Source organism: Eutrigla gurnardus, assembly GCF_963514095.1.
Source record: "Eutrigla gurnardus genome assembly, chromosome: 9".
Classification (NCBI taxonomy): Eukaryota; Metazoa; Chordata; class Actinopteri; order Perciformes; family Triglidae; genus Eutrigla; species Eutrigla gurnardus.
The window spans coordinates 6,818,865-6,824,453 of NC_139923.1; the positions used below are offsets into that span (position 1 = coordinate 6,818,865).

At 40.7% G+C, this 5,589-nt stretch overlaps 1 protein-coding gene across 3 annotated transcripts in view; it reads left to right on the forward strand.

Moving 5' to 3' along the window:
- Positions 1–3,354: 3,354 nt before the first annotated feature.
- The window catches only part of kiaa0513 (KIAA0513), a 21,566-nt gene continuing 19,331 nt past the window's right edge, over positions 3,355–5,589 (forward strand). For 2 of the 3 annotated variants that reach the window (XM_084018369.1, XM_084018373.1), the window contains exon 1: positions 3,355–3,431. The gene's annotated coding sequence lies outside the window, so the exon portion shown is untranslated. Of the gene's footprint in view, positions 3,436–5,589 lie in introns of all 3 variants that reach the window. The other variant, XM_084018371.1, reaches the window with a different exon arrangement.

A 5,589-nucleotide genomic window follows, 5' to 3' on the forward strand; every position in this document is an offset into this window, starting at 1 on the left:
GCCCAAATTACACGTCACCAAACATTGTCCCACAGATATGAGGTATGACGTTCGTTCGACACGAGCTACGCATGCGCAAGAATGAGGCTGCTGGTCGAAAAGGAAAGTTCCTGAGATCTGACTTTGAGATCCCAAAACTACCTGTTTTTTTTATCAACAAGTCTTCCGTTATTACACATATATATTATAATGGAATAATATAAGCATATGCCATATGAATTAAGATACAATATTTTTATTTTCTTTCTTTCTTTCTTTCTTTCTTTCTTTCTTTCTTTCTTTCTTTCTTTCTTTCTTTCTTTCTTTCTTTCTTTCTTTCTTTCTTTCTTTCTGTTAAAACAATTGAGTATCTGGTCTATTATACATTCATCAGATAAACGTGGTAATATTTGAACATGTGTTTTCACTGAAAAATACAATATTGCTTGTACTAATAGGCAATATAATGCAACGATTATAAGACAACCCCACAACCACTGATACTTTTAATTAAAGTTGAGCTGACTTATTCTGTGCTTATTCCCCAAAAGCATTCAATATTTATAAATGGATATAGCTTTTTAGATAAAATAAAAACATGCAACAATAGAACTATTCTAATGAAGTTCACTTTAATGATGAATGAGGTTAACCCATGGAATGACTGAGACATTAACATTAATTTTTTTTTACAGACTAAAGAGAACTTTTGCGATGCTTTTTAATAATTGATGACTTAGAGCAATAATATTCAGATTATCACATTTGAAAGTATACCGTTTAGGATCAAAACGCAGGACAAGAAAAAATAAGAATAATTAATCATTTTTGCGAAATATTTCATAAACCAATGTTGCTCATAAAACTATATTTGCTGCACAAACAAAAGCAAATATAGATTAAAGCACATTCTTTATGAATGTATGAATGAATTATGATTATGAAATTCAGGATAAAAATATGGGGGACAACACAATTTGTCAAGGACTTAATGTATTTCACTAATATTGGGTGCATGCATGTTTGAAAGTGTGATGAGGTGACTGCATGCATGTTTAAAAATGAAATGAAAGCAAAGGATGACATAAAACAGCTAGCAAAATTCAAAGACAAAACTCCAGCTTTGTAAAGTACACAAAAGTGGGTTATGGTCATGAATACAAGAGGGGTCCCAGAACCCAAATACACCTCAAAATGCTGTCATCCCCAAACTAAACAGCAGTTCAACTGATATGAACTTTTTTTATGAAGCCAATCAGCCTCTCCACCCCCACATCAGCTTGCAGCAATGCTACTGCCCCCACATGACTGGCATCAACCTGCAAAGTAAAAGGATTATTACGATGCGGCACTGCCAAAGCAGGAGAGGAACATCGAGAGCTTTAACATTTTCAAAAGCACACTGGACTTTAAGCTGCAATGCCGATTTTCTCTGGCCTCCCCAGAACTGATAGTTCATCAACACAAGAGAAGTGCTTGTCAGTCAGTCATGAGAGCTCAGGTGATCTGTTGATTTAAGGCCAGTTTCACATGTCTAGCCATCCCAGTAATGGTTTGACTGAGGCTGTGTAAGAGCTGATATCTGGTCAGTGAAGCGGGCGTTGGACATGTAGGTCAGAAGCACGAGGCAATCTCGCTTCATGAGCCGTTGCTGTTCAACCCATAGTCGACTATATAGCCAAGCAAAGCTGAAATCTGTCAATTATTGGATTATTTATTTTCACGCATGTAGCTTTTGCAATCCAAAATTCAATCCAAACATGTGAATAGATGTGAATTTGTGCAATGTCAGCTACAATGTTAGCATAGCCTAGCACCCATCAATCTAGACTCCATTCAGAAAATATGCATTTTAAAAGTTGTGTGCTTGTCATCTTGCAGACAAAGCATGACTTCAGAATTTTCATGAATCACTATCATTATGTAGTTACTTCAGCATCCATTTATATCTGTTTATTGTTATTAAATCACAGCTAAATGGTTTATTTTGGGTTCATCCAGCTGTAGTAAACCAGCTGACGTGTGTCTTGTTGGATACAGTGAATAGAGCTTGGTGAAATTTCACAGCATAATAGATATGGTCATGTGGTCATTTAATGTTTAATTTATGTCAAATTTCCATCTGAATGTGTTAAAACACATAACAATATTTGATCATAATAATAATTATATAATAATATTAGGAGAGGAAGTGTCCATTTTTAAGCAAAAGTTTGCTGTCTCTCTTAGCACAGTCACAAGAGCATGGAGGAGATACCAGGAGACCAGCTATTACACAAGGAGAGCTGGACAGGATCATAGAAGGGCATCAACCCAGCAGTAGGACCACTATCTGGTCCTGATTGGAGGAGGAACAGGAGGAGCACTGCCAGAGCCCCACAAAATGACCTTCAGCAGGCTACTGGTGTGCATGTTTCTGACCAAACTAGAAACAAACTCCGTGATGGTGGCATGAGAGCCGACATCCTCTAGTGGGACCTGGTCTCGCAGCCTAGTACCCCGCAGCTCCGCTGCCATTTGCCAGAGAACACCAGAATTGTCAGGTCAATCTTTGGCGCCCTGTTCTCTTCTCAGATGAGAGCATGTTCACATTGAGCACATGTGACAGGTGTGAAAGAGTCTGGAGACGTCGTGGTGAACGTAACGCTGCCTGTAACGTCACCCAGCATGAGCAGTTTGGTGGTGGGTCAGTGATGGTCGGGGAGGCAGTTTCTGGATGATGAAGGCATGTGTCTCATTGACTGGCCCTCATGGACCCCTGACCTAATCCAACAGAGGGTCGTTCTGTATCGGTGCAACCGACTCCACCAAGTACCACCACACAGTGTCCAGGACCTCACTGATGCCCTGATCCAGGTCTGGGAGGAGATCCCCAGGACAACAAGTTGGATCAGCCTGTAGTTTCATTGTTTTGTTGTCCTAAATTTCAGTGTGATTTTGAATCCAGCCCCCAATGGGTTGATGGGTTTCCATTGATCGATATTACGTAATTTTCATCAAATTATACAGTGTACATCTGTAGAAATGTTCAACTTGAGCAATTTGTTCATCAAGATCTGATGTGTGATGTCAGTTTTCAGTATTTTTTTGAGAAGTGCATTTTATCCCTTCAAATGAAATTATTTCATCACTAATGTTCCAGATGCGTATTAAATTGTGAGTTTATGAGCCTCAGAAAACATAAATGATCCCTTTCTCAAAATAGAAGTAATTACTCCAAATTCAGCCAGCGTGCTTTTATTGTGTAGGAAACATCCGGTCATGCCTAAATAACGTAGCGCCACTGCTCATTGGTTGTGCTGCCTGGCGACGTCATTGGGTCCCCCCCTCGTCGGGTTTCCTCTTTTTTCGCGCTTGCGCACTTCTCACTCAGAAGCACCGTGAGCAGGAGAAACGACGTGCATTTGTCGGAGGAGCAGCTCTGTTTCCCCGCAAGCCCCGGGACGCTTCAAGTACGTACAGCTGTCACTCGTGTTGTCGTGTAAACGTTCACATTCGAGGTGTTTTCCTCTCCGACGCCATGTTTGATTCTCTGCGTGTTTGAATGGTAACGTTAGTCGGGGTCACAGCGGAGGGTCAAAACCTCTTCTCGTGATCTCCTGGCCCTCATCGTTAGAGTTGTTTTGATGTGCCGCCCGTTTGGTTCACCGGGACACCTCCGTGGCTGACGTTTGCCTGGAAATGCCAGCGCTTCTCGTAGCTACCAGGAAACGTCAGCCGTTTGTTGTGTTTATTCAGCGTCGCTTCCTTTCTGAGCTGTCAAGTGCTGCCCGGTCCGGCAACGTGAAGTCACTGGTCAGCAGTTGTGTTTACTAACAAGCTGCGGGGCTGTTTATTTCACGTTTCCTCTCTTCGTGTCTTTATTCAGTCACGACCGAGTGTTCATTGATTGGTTGTCCTCTCTGGAGGCAGCGGAAACCAAACCTCATCTTTGTTCGGCGCATGCATCATCATCATCATCCACCAGGCACGTCGTCGTCGTCGTCGTTGTTGTTGGAATCCCTCCAAAAGTTCAACAAGCATCTTCTCACAAAATTAACCGTTTGCGTCAAATAATAGTTTTATATTTTATAACATTTCGTGCTGCTTCACCCATTTGAGACCATCAACTCTTAAATGCACTATAAAATTAGCAGGTTTTTTGAATGGAGTCTGTCGTGGCGTTCTTTCCATATAGAACAGCAGGTAGCCAAGCAGATGGCAGAAACATGTCCCCTTTATTGGACAGTAAGGGAGACCAGGGCCAACTGTAGCTGTGTGTTTTAGTGCCATTTTAAGACTTTTTAGCATATTTTGTATTATTATCAGAGTAACATCGCTATTATGTGAGCAGGATAATAGTGACATGACATTTTCATATCGTCCCATGTCTAATCCAAACAGAAAATTATGTTTCCATGATACAATATTGTGATATTTAGAGTAATAGTGCAATATAAGTGTTGCTTTACCGCAGCGTTGGATTTATTTTCATAGCTTTCATCCATCATCTGCCAATAACAATAACATTATACTCAACAAGTTAATTGCAGAGCTCATGGTTCAGTTCAGTTCAAGTTCAGCAGGGCAATAAACATGTGCAGTCATATGATGGGACAAATTGTAAACAAAGCCCCAGGTGAGGCAGAATTGAAAAGAGCCAAGCAGTAAAATGTGTTCGCCAAAGTGTCTTTCACAACATCAGTTTACAGTTTTAACTCCTGGCTTAACTTTGACTGAGACAAAGAGGGGTTAATGTCAATATTTCACTTCCAACTGCTCACGTTCCTGGCCTTACACACTTCACAGCAGGCGCAATGGCTCACAATGGCTCCGTTCTGACTCGTCACGTGTTGTTATGATGCCAAAATGGTGACTTTGATCGACCTAAATATCTAGACTTCAACGATACCACGGTTTGCAGTCATGGCTCTATGTGATTTCTTTGATAAGAATCAGACTAAAAGAACCATACAGGAAGAACAGCTGGTAATAAATCACTGACTGTGTGGACGTGTAAATTAATAGACAGATATTAATAAAATCACTGATCATCTAGAGCTGATAGATCTGAGCCCAGGCGATGCAAATCTGGATATATTCTCTGCTCATATATTCACATCATATATTAATTTATGTCAGATTCTAGATATTGTGGTGCTCTAGCTGGGTGTTGATATAAACTTATTCATTTACATTCACACATGATTATGATGGTGTTTTGCATGCTGTTCTTCCTGCATTTGGTGGCTGCAACTGTGTTGCTTTTGATCTGATAATGTGTTTAACTTCTTATCTTACATATTTCTATTATTATTGTTTATAAAATATGTCGCTCTGCTAACTGTATTGTCCATGTTTGTAATTGGTCAGATGCTGTTTTAACCCCGCCCCTTTTATGTGAATTCAAACCTTGCTTGTTGTTCTGAAAGCTGGAGCATTTTCCACTTGACCGGTTGGTTTGAGCATATCTGAACACAGCAATCGCACTCTGTTTCCAAACAAAGCAACCGGACTAAGACCGTCTATATGGGGTACTGCACTGTCGCAGAGGTTGGTGCATCGCTTACATCCAGGGGCAGGTTTAGCTAGCGATCATCATGAGTGGTGGTGTATGCACGCTCCAAGGGA